We start from the raw sequence: 16,877 nt of genomic DNA on the forward strand, positions 1-16,877 counted from the left end.
TCTGGCAGCTCATTCCATACACATACCATCCTCTGCATGAAAAAGCTGCCCCTTAGGTCTCTTTTATATCTTCCCCCCTCACCCGAAACCTATGCCCTCTAGTTCTGGACTCCCCAACCCCAAGGTAAAGATTTTCTCTATTTATCCTATCCATGCCCCTCATAATTTTGTAAACCTCTATAAGGCCACCCCTCAGTCTCCAACGCTCCAGGGAAAACAGCCCCAGCCTGTTCAGCCTCTCCCTGTAGCTCAGATCCTCCAACCCTGGCAACATCCTTGTGAATCTTTTCTGAACTCTTTCAAGTTTCACAACATCTTTCCGATAGGAAGGAGACCAGAATTGCATGCAATATTCCAACAGTGGCCTAACCAATGTCCTGTACAGCCGCAACATGACCTCCCAACTCCTGTACTCATTACTCTGACCAATAAAGGAAAGTGTACCAAACGCCTTCTTCACTATCCTATCTATCTGTAACTCCACTTTCAAGGAGCTATGAGCCTGCATTACAAGGTCTCTTTATTCAGCAACATTCCCTCGGACCTTACCATTAAGTCCTGCTAAGATTTGCTTTCCCAAAATGCAGCACCTTGCATTTATCTGAATTAAACTCCATCTGCTACTTCTCAGCCCATTGGCCCATCTGATCAAGATCCTGTTGTAATCTGAGGTAACCCTCTTTGCTGTCCACTACACCTTCAATTTTGGTGTCATCTGCAAACTTACTAACTGTACCTCTTATGCTCACATCCAAATCATTTATGTAAATGACAAAAAGTAGAGGACCAGCACCAATCCTTGTGGCACTCCACTGGTCACAGGCCTCCAGTCTGAAAAACAACCTTTGTCTTCTACCTTTGAGCCAGTTCTGTATCCAAATGGCTAGTTCTCCCTGTATTCCATGAGATCTATCCTTGCTAATCAGTCTCCCATGGGAAACCTTGTCGAATGCCTTACTGAAGTCCATACAGATCACATCTACTGCTCTGCCCTCATCAATCTTCTTTGTTACTTCTTCAAAAAACTCAATCAAGTTTGTGAGACATGATTTCCCATGCACAAAGCCACATTGACTATCCCGAATCAGTCCTTGCCTTTCCAAATACACGTACATCCTGTCCCTCAGGATTCCCTCCAGCAACTTGTCCACCACCGAGGTCAGGCTCACCGGTCTGTACTTCCCCGGCTTGTCTTTGTGACTGTGGGAGGAAACCGGAGCACCTGGAGGAAACCCACGCAGACACGGGGAGAATGTGCAAACTCCACACAGACAGTCGCCTGAGGCTGGAATTGAACCTCGATCCCTGGCGTTTGAGGCAGCAGTGCTAACCACTGAGCCACTATGCCGCCCCCACGGTTTCTTTCTGTTGAAGTATACTTGAGTTTTTGTGAATTGATAAATATTTTAGTTATCTTTTTGATTGATTGTGCTTTTCAGTTTAGTAAGATGTTCTAATATATTCAAATTGGAATGCAAGAGTGAGTCAGGCTCCCCTGTGAAGAGAGATGAATAGTGAAGAGGAATGTCTGCAAGCAATTCCTTTTGGCTGGTATCAACAATTTTAGCAGAGGCCAGGCAGCAGTTTATCATCTGCCCTCAATCTCTGTTCCTCTGCAGTGCCAGACCAAAGGAAACTAAAAGGGAGAACATATTTTCTTGAGCTGCATGTTTTGATTCTTAATTATCAGGACAAGGGCATTGGATTGGCAAATATGATTTTAAAGCGCATTACAAAGACAGGTTAACATAATGTTAAGACCTACTCAAGCTGCATCAGCATTTGACTCAGCAGTTCTTGGAGTATTGTATTGAGTATTTGTTACATGACTGGAATGTTAAGACTCTGTCTCCCCTTTCCTTATCCAATGATGTATCCTGTCTTGGTAATCAAGGCATCAGGATAATAGGCATTACTGGAGTTAGAGAAAAGACAGGCTCAGAGGAGTCATCATTGGCCTTTGTAAAACATGAAGGATTTACATTTTGTCCAGTTTGGTAGATTATTTGCAGTGGAGATGCTTCAGAAAAGATGTACCAGGATGTTGCCAAGACTAGAGTGTCTGAGTTATCAGGAGAAGCTGGGACATTTTTCACTGGAACATAGGAGATTGAGGAGTGACCTTTATAGAGTTATATAAAATCAGGAGTCAAATAGATAAGGTGAATAGCAAAGGTCTTTTACCAGAGGATGGAGGAGTTCAAAGCCAGGGTGTATGTTTTTAAGATGACAAGAGAAAGATTTAAAACTGACCTGAGGGCCAACTTTCTCATGTAAAGGGTGGGTTCGTATGTGGAATAAACTGACAGTTTTTTCCCAGGAGGAAGGTAAAAGTTGAGAAGATATGTAAGCTGAAATGTAAAATTAGCACCAGAAAGAGGTAGCAACAGACATAGTGGATGTTTTGGTTATAATTTTCCAAAAAAATCATTGGATTCTGGAGAATTGGAAAACTGCTAATGTGACCCCCCTAGTGAAACTGGAAGTGGGGGAGGGGGCAAAAACAAGTAAGTATAGCCCAATTAGACTAACATCTATTGTTGGAAAAGATTTGGGGATCAATCATTAAAAAGTCATAATAGACCATTTGGAAAATCATAATCTAATCACAGAGTCAGGAAGACATGTCTGACTAATTTAGAACATAGAACGTAGAACATTACAGCACAGTACAGGCCCTTCAGCCCTTGATGTTGTGCCAAAAAGTTAACATTCACTTCCTGCATCTTTGGATTGTGAGAGGAAACCGGAGCACCCGGAGGAAACCCATGCAGACACAGGGAGAACGTGCAAACTCCACACAGACAGTCACCCGAGGCTGGAATCAAACCTGGGACCCTGGTGCTGTGAGGAAGCAGTGCTAACCACTGGGCCACCGTGACATGTAACATGACACCTGGCTTCCTCTGTACCATGGGTTTCTATTCTTCCTGCCAAAGTGTGCCATCTCATACAAATATCTCAGCAAATGTAACTACCATATACCCAACTCCTTCATTGTGGCCCAGCTTTAATCACTATAACACTCCACAAGTTATAGTTTGTCAACCTGAAAATGACCCATTTGTTCTGATTTTGTTTACTTATATTAGTTGGTCTTCTATCCATGCTAATATATTACGCTCTGCACCAGAAGCTCTTATTTTATATGGTGGCCTTTCATGTAGCACGTTATGAAATTCCTTTTGGAAATCCAAGTGCACTGTAACTACTAGTTGCTTTTTATCAACCCTGTATGTTACATCTTCAAGGAACTCTTAACAGATTTGACAAAAACTATTTACCTTCCATAAAAGGGATGGCACAATGGTTCAATAGTTAGCACTTCTGTCTCATAGCTCCAGGGACCTGGGTTTGATTCCAGCCTCAGGTGACTGTGCAAACTCCACACAGACATTCTCCCTGTGTCTGTGTGGGTTTCCTCCAGGTGCTCTGGTTTCCTCCCAAAATCCAAAGATATGCAGGTCAGGTGGATTGGCCATGCTAAATTGCCCATAGTGTTCAGGGATGTGTAGGCTGGGTGCATTAGTTAGGGGAAATGTAGAGTAATTGATGTAGGGGTCAGGATGGGATACTCTTTGGTGGGTTGGTGTGGACCTGTTGGGCCAAATGGCCTGTTTCCACACTGTAGGGATTCTAATTCTAAAACTAGGTTGACTCTACCTGATTGCACCACAGCGTTTTTTTTCTTAAATGTCCTGCTACCACTACCTTAATAACAAATTCTAGCATTTTCCAATAACAAATGTTAAGGCATCTGGTCAAATGTTTTGTGCTTTTTGCCTCCCTACTTTCCTGAACTGTATGATATTTGTAATTTTCCAATGTTTTGGCACATTCCTTCTAAACAGATATCCTACCTCATTCTTTTTCCTTCTATCTTTCTGAAATATCAAATACCCCAAAATTTTCAGTTTGCAACCTTTATCATTTTGCAACCAAGTCTCTGTAATGGCCGTCATATCATACCCATTAATTTCAGTTTGTGCAGCCAATTTATCCATCTTTTTATCTGAACACATGCAACATTCATAAAGTGCCTTATATTGTGTCTTTTTGCCATTTTTTTCTACTCTGACTCAAATTGCTGGCACATTCCTATTCTTGCTCTGTCCCTTCATGCTATATTCTGGTTACCATTACAGCTCTTGCTACTCTGCTGTATTGTCATTTCCTTTCTCTTTAAATCGCTAAAATCTCCTCTTATGTGAACCCTGCCCGATCTCATGCTTTTGGATTGAAAGCCAGGCTTATTATTAACCTGGATCCCTGGGCAGTACTAATGAAGACATAAAGGACCACTCAGTGGTACAGTTCTGTCTTTCCCCAATATTGGCTCCAGTGCCTAATGCATTATAATGTTTGAAGTTCAGACTCCAGCTCATTAACTTGGAGTTTAAGGTCATTGAGCTACAAACACATTAAGTTGTATTTATGTGAATCACAGTGGTGTCCAGCAATCCCACATATTATTGTTGCAACACATCCTCTGCCTTACTATATTCATTACGTTGGTGATGGTACTGTGCCTTCAAGAGAGCTGTTCTTTTTGTGCAGCTCCTTTTGCAGAGATGTGTTTCCACAGTGGTACTGGGATGTCTGCTTCAGACAGCTTGGAGTTATCCCAGAATGTTTCTCTTTAATTAGGCAAAAGAAACATGAGAGGGTGGAGTCAGGGCTCACATACACGCAGGAACGTGTTTACTTTTGCTTTTAGTGAGTGAGAAGGTTTCTGTTGCTGAGCTAATAGCTTGAGTTCTGTACTGCTAGGGTTTTAGACCAGAGGCTTCCTCTTAGAAATAAGGAGAGACAGTCTGTTACTTTGTGTTTCATTCTGCTGGACTGGAGAAAGGCAGCACAGGAGAATCTTAACCGTTTTGCAAAATACCTTGCTGACGTTGTGTTTATGGGGTGCTGCCTATATTAGAACAGTTGATGATTTGTAGTTAATTATTACATAATCTCATTAAGTATTTAAATAGAATTAAAGTTATGCAAATTCCTTTTCTTATTTTTAACAGTGTCGTAAGCATAAAAAATGGTGTGATTAAAGCCTAGTGATGGACCAATTGAATCGCATCTGGAGAACAGGACTTTCCACTTCTCTTTAAGTAAATATAAAAGTTGAGGTTTAGGCTATCTCTTTACTATTTTGGGTGGGTGAGTTGGCAGGGGGTGGGGGACAATATCTGGCTGGTCCAAAGCAAGTTGTATTTAATTAATTAAGATTTCAAGATTACACATCTCACAATAATGATTTCTATTTATATGATAGCCTCTAACTAGTTAATCTAAAAGATCAATAGAATGTGACTGTCTCCTTGGGAGCTCATCCAAGCAGCTTTAATGAAGAATTTGGTTCAATTTCAGGAGTCCACATCTGACACTTGAAATAGACCTTAAGGAATTTTAACCTTCTCTAACTTCAACGTATGCTTAACTTACTGGAAGAAATGTTATCTTCACCTGTTCTTAGTATCTCCTTCCTAGACAGTCCAGTTGAGATAAGGTACTCAGCACCATATCAGTACACAGGCAAATCACATTAGGGTTTTTTCGGGAAGTTTCAACCAGAGAGAACAGAGGGAAATGTATAGATATGTGCAGTTGGACTTCCAGAAGGCATTCATAAGATTAGATTCCCTACAATGTGGAAACAGGCCCTTCGGCCCACACCGACCCTCCGAAGAGTAACCCACCCAGACCCATTTCCCTCTGACTAATGCACTTAACACTATGGGCAATTTAGCTTGGCCAATTCACCTAGCCTGCACATCTTTGGACTGTAGGAGGAAACCCACACAGACATGGGGCGAATGTTCAAACTCCACACGGATGGTCACCTGAGGCTGGAACCCAAACCTGGGGCCCTGATGCTGTGAGGCAGCAGTGCTAACCACTGAGCCACCGTGCCATCCAAAAGGTCAAGTCACAAGGAAAGATTCTGTAGTGTTGGAAGTGATGTATTGGCATGGATAGACAATTGGCTTATGATTAGAAATAGTGAGTGGGAAAGGAGACTATGCAGCAGGACCTGGGTGTCCTTGTGCACCAGTTACTGAAGGTGCAGCAGGCGGTAAAGGATGCAAATTGTATGTTGGCCTTCATTGTGAGGGGTTTTGAATACAGGAGCAGGGATGTATTGTTGCAGTTATACACAGCCTTGATATTGTGTGTAGTTTTGCTCTCCTTTTCTGAGGAAGGATGTTCTTGTTCTCGAGGGAATGCAGCAAAGATTTACCAGACTGATTCCAGGAATGGCAGGACTGACATATGAGGAGAGATTGACGAGGTTAGGAGTGTTTTCGCTGGAGTTCAGGCAAATATGGGGGGGCCGGGGGGGGGGAGGAGTTTCATCAAGGCTTTTAAAATTCCAGCAGGATCATTCAGGATCAACATAAGATAAGTGGAAAGGCAGGTTGTGACAGGGATACCGTTTACAGAGAGATTTTGATAGATTAACTAAGTGGGCAAGAAGTTGGCAATGTGAAAATGCGAAGTTGTTCAATTTGGAATGGAGAACAAAAGAACAGAATATTGTTAAAATGGAGAAAACTACAGAATGCTGCGACACAATGAGACTCGGTGGGGGGTGGGGGGGAATTGTGTATGAAACACAAAGCTAGCACACAGGTGCGGCAGGTAATCAGGAAGGTTAATGGAATGTTGACCTGTATTTCAAAAGCTGAAAATGTGTTGCTGGTTAAAGCACAGCAGGTTAGGCAGCATCCAAGGAACAGGAAATTCGACGTTTCGGGCCAGAGCCCTTCATCAGCCCTTCATCTGTATTTCAAAAGGATTGGAATATAGGAGTTGCGAGTCTTACTGCATTTGTACAAGGTTCTGGTGAGACCAAATCTGGAGTACTGTGAGCAATTCTGGTCCCTTCACTTAAGCAAAGATATCAATTCATTAGGTTCACTAAGATGGTTCTTGGTATGGAGGGAATGTCTTAATATCAAAGGTCAAATGGATTGGGACTCTCCCCACTGGAGTTCAGAAGAATAAGTGGTGATCTCATTGAAACGTATAGGATTTTTTAGAGGTGTGACAGGGTAAATGGTGATAGAATGTTCCCCTTCATTGGAGAGTCTAGGACTAGATGGTATAGTCTCAGAATAAATGGGTGCCAATATAAGACTCAGATGAGAAGGAATTTTTTTCTTTTAGAGTGTTGAGAATCTTTGGAACTCCTTGTCACGAAGAGCTGTGGGGGCAGAGTCCTTGTGTACAAAGGAACCTTGATTATCCAAATATCAATTTCCGAATTTTGGATTATCCATCAAAGATCTCAAGGTCCCAATAGAAATAGTAAGATGTTTCCAACACTGATCGCGTCTTTTGTTTATAATGATTAAACTTTACCAGGCTTAATGAAATGCTGCCGAGAACAGTCCTGGGCATCGATGGGAGCCCAGGCACCGTCTCCAAATGACTGACTGCCCACCCCCTCTCTCTCCCCACACTTTCCCTGAAGTTCTACACAGGGTATACCTTAAACCCCCTTCCCCAGATAATCTCTCCAACATTGTCCTGTGCACTAGATGGGATGTGGGGTGGGGGTAAGAGAGGCTTCAGCAATGCCGCTGGTCCCTTACACGAAAGTGTGTGTCTGCTCAAAAACAAACCCTGAGACAAAGGGGGAGCAAGGCAGGCAGAGCGAGGAAAAAGGAAACTTCAGAAAACTCCAAGCCCAGAGGAGAGGCATTGAACCAATTAATGATGAATCAATTATCTGAATGAAATAGTGCCCGCCCATCTCATTTAGATAATTGAGGTTCCTCTGTATATAGTATTTAAGGCTGAGGTAGATTCTGATTGATAGGGGAATCAAGGGTTGCGGGGAAAAAGCAAGAAAGTGGACGTGAGGAATGTTGGATCAACCATAATCATTTTGAATAGATGAGCAGGCTCAAGGGACTAAATGGTCTCCTCCTGACATTTCTGATGGACATATGGTCTAATCTCACCAACACTGTTCATCATATTCTCTTCCTGGCGGTGCTCATTCTCTCCTCTCGCAATCTGATGGTACACACTCTGCCATCACTGTTAACCCCACCAACCTCGAAGTGCTCATTGCCCTTTCCTCCCTCCCCACACTATTCACACCCTAGAATATAGAACATAACAGCGCAGTACAGGCCCTTCGGCCCTCGATGTTGCGCCGACCTGTCATACCAATCTGAAGCCCATCTAACCCACACTATTCCATGTACATCCATATGCTTGTCCAATGACGACTTAAATGTACTTAAAGTTGGCGAATCTACTACCGTTGCAGGCAAAGTATTCCATACCCTTATTACTCTCTGAGTAAAGAAACCACCTCTGACATCTGTCCTTATATCTATCACCCCTCAATTTAAAGCTATGCCCCCTCATGCTCGCTGTCACCATACTTGGAAAAAGGCTCTCCCTGTCCACCCTATCTAACCCTCTGATTATCTTGTATGTCTCTATTAAGTCACCTCTCAACTTTCTTCTCTCTAATGAAAACAGGCTTAAGTCCCTCCGTACCAGGCAACATCCTAGTAAATCTCCTCTGCACCCTTTCCAAAGCTTCCACATTCTTCTTATAATGCGGTGATCTGAACTGTACAAAATACTCCAGGTGCGGCCACACCAGTGTTTTGTACAGCGTAGCATAACCTCATGGTTCCGGAACTTGATCCCTCTATTCATAAAAGCTAAAACACTGTTTGCCTTCTTAACAACCCTGTCAACCTGGGTGGCAACTTTCAAGGATCTGTGTACCTGGACACCGAGATCTCTCTGCTCATCTACACTACCAAGAATCTTACCATTAGCCCAGTACTTTACATTCCGGTTACTCTGACCAAAGTGAATCACCTCACACTTGTCCGCATTAAACTCCATTTGCCACCTCTCAGTCTATGTCTCTCTGTAACCTACAACATCCTTCGTCACTATCCACAACTCCACCGACCTTCGTGTTGTCTGCAAATTTACTAAACCACCCTTCTATGCCCTCATCCAGGTCGTTTATAAAAATGATGAACAGCAGTGGACCCAACACCGACCCTTGCGGTACACCACTAGTAACTGGCCTCCAGGATGAACATTTCCCATCAACCACCACCCTCTGTCTTATTTCAGCAAACCAATTACTGATCCAAACTGCTACATCTCCCACAATCCCATTCCACTGCATTTTGTAAATAGCCTATTGTGGGGAACCTTATCGAACGCCTTGCTGAAATCCATATACACCACATCAACCTGTTTACTCCCATCTACCTGTTTGGTCACCTTCTCAAAGAACTCAGTGGCACAGTGGTTAGCACTGCTGCCTCACAGCGCCAGAGACCTGGGTTCATTTCCTGCCTCCAGCAACTGTCTGTGTGGAGTTTGCTCATTCTTCCCGTGTCTGCGTGGGTTTCCTCCAGGTGCTCCGGCTTCCTCCCACAGTCCAAAGATGTGCAGGTCCGGTGAATTGGCCATGCTAAATTGCCCGTAGTGTTAGATTAGATTAGATTACTTAGTGTGGAAACAGGCCCTTCGGCCCAACAAGTCCACACCGACCCGCCGAAGCGCAACCCACCCATACCCCTACATTTACCCCTTACCTAACACTACGGGCAATTTAGCATGGCCAATTCACCTGACCCGCACATCTTTGGACTGTGGGAGGAAACCGGAGCACCCGGAGGAAATCCACGCAGACACGGGGAGAACGTGCAAACTCCACACAGTCAGTCGCCTGAGTCGGGAATTGAACCCGGGTCTCAGGCGCTGTGAGGCAGCAGTGCTAATCACTGTGCCACCGTGCCGCCCACGGTGAAGGGGTAAATGTAGGGGAATGGGTCTGGGTGGGTTGTTCTTCGGCGGGTCGGTGTGGACTTGTTGGGCCGAAGAGCCTGTTTCCACACTGTAAGTCATCAAATCTGAGGGCGGCATGGTGGCTCAGTGTTTAGTACTGCTGCCTCACAGCACCAGGGTCCCAGGTTCAATTCCAGCCTCGGGTGACTGCCTGTGTGGAGTTTGCACACTCTCCCTGGGTCTGTGTGGGTTTCCTTCCACAGTCCAAAGATGTGTAGTTCAGGTGAATTGGCCATGTTAAATTGCCCACAGTGTTAGGTGCATTGTCAGAGGGAAATTGGTCTGGGTGGGTTACTCTTCGGAGGGTTGGTGTGGACTGGTCACCCTGATGGCATTGTATTTCCTCTGAACTCCCTGCAATTCTCAGCCATTTCCTCTCACATCCTGGTGGTTCTCACTGCTACTCCTCCACACTTCTAACACCAGGCTGTTATCTCTGTAACTCCCTACAGTTTAACCTCTCCCACCCCATCCTTCTGGCTTTGGGCAACCACCACACCCTTACCCCCTCCCCCAACATTGAAACAATGTTAGCCCTCTTACTTGTAATTCCTATAATGTCAATCCTCTCCCTGCATGCTAGCCAACTGTGTTCACTGTCTTGCTCACCTCTTACACACTCTGACAATGCTAATGTTTACAACATCAGCTGGATAGTAACTTAGCTTCCAGTAGACAAGTTGGAAGGGGGAACCCACAGTCAAGAAGAGGATGGATTTGGAAGCATGAGCATTGTATGGAGCAGGGTTGGTCATGAGTATTGTTGCACAGGGCAGTCACTGTCAGCATTGTCCTTTGACAATGTCAACTCTGGTTAACTTACTTCAGGTTGTGCTCATCAACGAGCTATACACATTCTAGGAAAATAAACAAAAATAGAAGTTGCTGGAAAAACTCAACAGGTCTAGGAAAAGTAAAAGTGAGTTCTGAGGAAGGATCACTGGACCCAAAATGTTAACTCTGATTTCTCTTCACAGATGCTGCTAGACCTGCTGAGCTTTTCCAGCAACTTATGTTTTTGCGAGGAAAAGTAAAGCTGTGTAAAAGCCAGATACATTTACAGGAAACAGCCCAAATTTCCACGGCTCTGGAAGTCTAATCTCATTTGTCATGCAGCCTGAGCACAGTGAAGCTAGCCAGCAGATGATTTAAACATTCTGCACAAATACTGTCAGTGTGCAGCGAAGGGGCTTTCTCAGGGTCCCAAGCCACATTCGTGACTTTTGTTGAATATTGTGTCATTTCCCATTGTAGAAGAGTCAGAGCAATGGGGTTAATTTTTGAAATCTTTATGAAACAGCGAATATTGACATGATGGGTGGAGTTTACATAATTTCAAGTATTTTAATTCTGTTTTAATTTAATTATTAACATACACTGTAGGATGCTGACCTTTTAACATTGAGATGTTTGGGTGATGAGTTGGACGGCTTACCAGAAGACTAATATAGTTGATTGTAATTAAATGACTTAATCATTAGTGATTTGTCTTGGTATTTTAAAATGTGCTATTTTGACAAGAGCTCTACAAAGACCAGGCTGGCTTTTGGTTGACATTACTTTTAATACCCACTCTGAATCACCTGTTTAGAACAGAGTTAGAGTAATTATTAAAATGGTAGAATAGTGCTGCCTCTGCTATTCTTGCCATGACAGCTATTGACCTTCTAATCGTCCTAGTAAGAATACGGCCTTAATTTGTTGTGCAGCCCTATCCTGACCCATAGCAGTAAGAATTAGGAGTGGGCTGTCTCTGGCAGTAAAAATGCTATTTATCTCTCTGAACTTTTTGACACACCAGGGCTTAGACAATCTGGCCACCCACCTGATTTGAAATAGCCTGTTTCCTTGTGAGTTCCTTGACAAACCGATTATAAAAACCTACCTTCATTGCATTCCATGAACTTGACTTTCACACTATTACTTGAAATTTGGTCTGCACAAATTGTGAAATAATAACCACTTAATTATGCATTCAACACAGGTCATGAAGAGGTAACGGTTAACATAGAATTAAATATCTCTATTCATAGTAATTGTTGAGTTTCTTTTGGCAAAGAGCAATAGTTGTTTCAGTTCTGGCACTTCCTGAGGCATTTTCAGTATGTACAGTTTATAAATATTTTCAGGAACCATTCTGGCAATGAGGGGAAGCCGTGTGCGTTTAAATTCTAAGTAGCATTCTAAATGTCTGATTCTTCAGACAAAGTCATATTTCATTTTATGCCAAATCATAAAAAAGATTTTAAGTGACACCAAGAAGTGAAACTGTAGCCGGTTCTGAAGAAATATGAATATTTGGGGGATGATTAAAGCTGGTAATAGGTGTTAAGTGTTTGTAATTGTTTAATTTGCTGATGACGTTGGAGCACTTTATTGTGCTACATTCATGGGTTATATTAGTTACACAAATACTATCTCAGTTTTCAAAGATGAGCACTTTCATTTTCATCAGCCATTTTCATCTGCATATATTCATGTGTTTCTTTCATTTCAAGCGGAAAAGCTACTCATTCTGTTAAAATTCACACGACACCAGGTTATGGTCCAACAGGTTTATTAGAAAGTATAAGCTTTTGGAGTGCTGCTCCTTCATCAGGTAGCTATTGGGGCGGGATCATAGTTCACAGAATTTATTGTAAAAGATCAAAGTGCCATACAACTGATTGGATGTATTAGACAAACTTAGATGTCTGTCAAGTCTTTAATAACTTAGAATGAGAATGCAGGTTTTGATTGATTAATATGTAAATCCCAGAACTTCTTTCAAGTCACTGCCCCTGAAATAACATAAGGTTTCTTCAGTACTATAAAAAATTGATGACATCTCAGCTCAGGCAATGCATTAAAGTTGTAAGGTTAGCGTCTGTCTGTTTCCCAATCTGGAGTCAGGCTGGTTTCATTTCCAAAGTAGGAATTTATAAAACGGCACATTAACTGACTGCCTACCAATTTTGAACAAAATAGAATGTATCTACAAATACAATTCTGCAAATGCAGATGCATCTCATAAACTTATATGTGTGTGTGTGTGTGTGTGTGTGTGTGTGTGTGTAAGAAATATATAAGTCTATGGGGTAAATTTGCATTTGCAGAGTTTTATTTGCAGGTTTATTCTATTTTGTTCAAAAGGCACACAATCTGTAGGTAGCTAATGCGATGTTGGAAATAAAACCAATTTGTCTCCAGGCTGGAATATCCTTACACCTTTGATGCATCGCCTGAGCTAAGATGTCATCTTTTATTTATACTGAAAAAACCTTAAGTTATCTCAGGGGCAGTGACTTGAAAGAAGTTCTGGGATTTACATATTAATCAATCAAAACCTGCATTCTCATTCTAAGTGGTTAAAGAAGACTTGACACCCATCTACGTTTGTCTAATACATTGCATCAATTGTATGACAACTGTGATATTTTATTTCTAAATTCTGTGTCATATGATCCTACCCCACTAGCTAGCTGACAAAGGAGCAACTGTACTTTCAAATAAACATGTACTGTATCTTGGTGTCATGTGACTTTTAACTTTGTCCACCTCAGTCCAACACCAGCTACTCTACATCATGGTTATTCACTTTGACTTGATTGAGGCCTGCAGACAGCTATGATATGCTTTCTAGCTTTCTGTCTGCATCAAATGGCCAGCCACAATAGCTGAAATAAGGGCCTGGTATATCTAGGTGAAGGGGTAAAGAGCAAAAAAGCAATGTAAGGATGCTGTTAGCGTTCAGGTGGGTGCAGAGTGAGTGAGTACCATGACAGAAAGCAAAGAACCTGGAGATATGACTTGATCCAGTCCATGAACTGGATGCATGGTAATGAGTGCACAAGTCCTTGCTGAAGCATTTCAATTATAGTTCCCAGTTGCAGCATTGAGGTACAGAAGTGACCTGTAAGTTGATAGAGATATGCCATGAGTGATGTTAGAGGATGCATCTGGTCAGATGCCAATATCCATGGACATGGTGCATGTGGCCTGTTCCCATGGAGATCCTTTGAAATGTCCATGCTCACTTTCCACGATGGAGGTCATTTGGAGCAACCGATGAGTTGAATGCACCAGGTGATCACTTTGGTTTCCTTGTCGAGATTTCTCAACGCCTAGCTTGTTTGGCAACAAAGGAGTCTGAATATTAATGAGTTGAGTTGTGGAGCTTAAAAGGGTGTTTGACAAGCAATGATCCCTGTCATTTGGCATCTTGCTGCTGCCTAGTGAATGTCTCACTGCATCACATGTGTAAGGTATTGGGATGAGTCTTGTCACATGTGTTGCCTGATTCTGCTACATATCTCACTGTAGGCCAGGTCGCTCAGACTCCTCACCCACTGCTATGATCTGACTCGGATCAGTAGCATTTCCTTTGAATGTAAAAAGCATGTTTAACATGAATATAAAAATTTGAAAGTTCAAGCACACAAATCCTTGTGAAACTTTCTTCCCCTTGCATATCAAAAACAAATTGGCCATAATCATCATACATACAACTGTTTGATCATCACACAGAATTGCTGTAACTTCTGGCAGAGAAGCTTCACCATGTGCTGTGACTTGCAGCACCGAAGATCAGGTTTACTTAGGGTTAATGGTTCTTCATGACCTTTTCCCTTGAAAGTCATGATCCTTGCACCCAATTCTGCACTCAGTTTACTGGACTTTGAAAGTCCTAGAATTAGGGTTGCAGTATTTGATTTCAGTTCTGGCTAGAAGTAAGTCTGAGTGGCATCAGTTTACTTTTTGAAATAAATGTTCGCTTATTCCAAGGTTTTCTTTATGTTTTGTGAGAGCTTTCAATGTGAGGATTTCTTTTAACAGAAAATCTATTCATGATTCAATGTGGGCAAGTCTGATTTATTGCATAAAACTTGTTTGCCTCTCGGAACTTTCAAAAGAACTCTGCTCAGTTTTAAAAATATGCCGTTTGAATAGTCTGTCTAAAAGTATCATTTTTGGTTTGGGTTCTGGAACATAATATTATGACCCCGCTTATGTTAACATTGGACAGGTCAGATCCTAGAATGAAACCTCACTTGTTAGATCTGAACTTTTTATTTTCTATTGTGGAGGTCGGATACTGAATACATTTACAACAGGCTCCCTTTGTGCATTTAATGCTCAGAATAAAACATTTATTATACAAGAAAAACATGAAAAGACATTTCTCACCAAGAGAAATGTCTTCACCCAGAGAGTGGTGAGCCTGTGGCATTCGTTTCATCAGAACGTGATTGAGGCCAAAAACATTAAATGTTTTCAAGAAGGAGATAGATATTATTCATAGGGCTAAAGGGATCCAAGGATATGGAGAGAAAGCAGGAAGATGGTACTGATTTGGATAATCAGTCATGGTCTTATTGAATGGTGGATCAGGCTTGAAGGGCCATTTGGCCCACTCCTCCTTCTACTGTATTTGCTATGTTTCTATACTTTTAGGAATTACATTGCATTAGACAAAACAAAACATACTTACTCACAAAGATTGGAATAATTTCATTATAGATATCAGAAAAGGATTCAAATCACATTATTTCTTTTGTCCCAGCAATATCCTTACAAACATCCAAATCTCATTGAAAATTTACCACTTTCTCCACACTAAAACTCCTTGTTTGGGCAAAGGCTGGTACAACTGCCACATGTTTCCTTTTGACAGATTTCTGTGCAGTCCCGAGATACATTTTTTGACTTCAGGTAATATCTCCTCCCATGGTAACCAATACACATAAACTAAACCCACTGTGATTTCAACTTCCGAGTAACTAGAAGAGTTTCCTAAACTAAAATTCCTGCAATCTTTGCTCTCTGACATATATAGCACAGAGACCAGATGCAATTTTGGATTGTTTGCCTTTCTCTGCATGTCATTTGACCCCTGTTGGCAAGCAGCAGCACAATTCTGTTTTACCATTTTTAAGGCACTGAACTGTTCACTTTTTAAGAATTGTACCTAAAGTAAAAATTCTATCTTGTAAGTATACAGAAGACTTTGATTATTTTTAGTGTAGGTGCTTAGTTTGATATAATGTAAATTCTGTTTTGCATTTACGATATCTAATTCATCAATTCGAACGAGTGAATTCAAATTTAAAATCAGTGATCAAAGAGAACACAAGATTATGGTATCACTCGATCTTTTCTATGTAAAGTCATCAAATTGTTTATTACACACATGTGTATATCCTTCAGTGGCCTATCCTACCTTACAATAGTGTCATGTAATCCCCAGTTCTGTTGTGGAAGTCTTGGATGTCGACCTCCTGCCGGGTTAAATTGTACGTGACCTTTATTGATATGATAGGTTAAGATCAAGATTGGATGATACTGTGCAACTCACCCCAAAGCTGCTTCACAGCACAAATACCACCTAAAAAGAGAAGGACTGCAGGTGAAGGGGGAAAACAAAAACTGTGATTCTCCTTCCAAACCACCACCTTCTTGACTTGGTGTTGTATCGTAATTCCTTCACTGATATTTGTAAAAATCCTTGAATTCCCTTCCTAACAGCACTATGATGTAGCCACCTTCCATGAACTGCAGTCATTCTGGAAGGAAGTTCATCACAACCGTCACGAGGATATTTTATTTAAAAATGGAAAGAGACAAAAACAGATAACCACAGGCTGGTTAGGGTTCTTGTGATACAATCAGTCCCTATATCTGAGTCAGGAGGCCCAGGCTCAAGTCCACCTGCTCCAGAAGTATGTCATTCCATCTCAACAAATTTAGTGGAAATTAACTCTGAGAAATGTTAGACACTATTATAAAGGATATAATAGCAGAGTATTTACAAATGCACAATATGATCAAATGGAGTTAGTTTAGCTTCATGAAGGGAAAATCATGCCTGGCAAATTTGCTAGAGTGTTTTGAGGAGGTAACTAGCAAGATAAATAAGAACACAGGAACTAGGAGCAGCTATAGGCAATTTAGCCCCTCAAGCCTGCACTGCCATTTAATATGATGGCTGAACTCATCTTGGTCTCAATTCCACTTCTTTGTCCATTCCCCACAACCTTTTAACACAGTACTAATTA

At 41.8% G+C, this 16,877-nt stretch overlaps 1 protein-coding gene across 5 annotated transcripts in view; it reads left to right on the forward strand.

Annotated features, from left to right (window-relative positions):
• The window catches only part of si:ch211-285f17.1 (sickle tail protein), a 689,517-nt gene that overhangs the window by 311,013 nt on the left and 361,627 nt on the right, over nucleotides 1-16,877 (forward strand). The gene's annotated exons all lie outside the window — the stretch shown is intronic.

The sequence above is a fragment of the Hemiscyllium ocellatum genome, chromosome 5 (genome assembly GCF_020745735.1).
Source record: "Hemiscyllium ocellatum isolate sHemOce1 chromosome 5, sHemOce1.pat.X.cur, whole genome shotgun sequence".
In the NCBI taxonomy this organism is placed as follows: Eukaryota; Metazoa; Chordata; class Chondrichthyes; order Orectolobiformes; family Hemiscylliidae; genus Hemiscyllium; species Hemiscyllium ocellatum.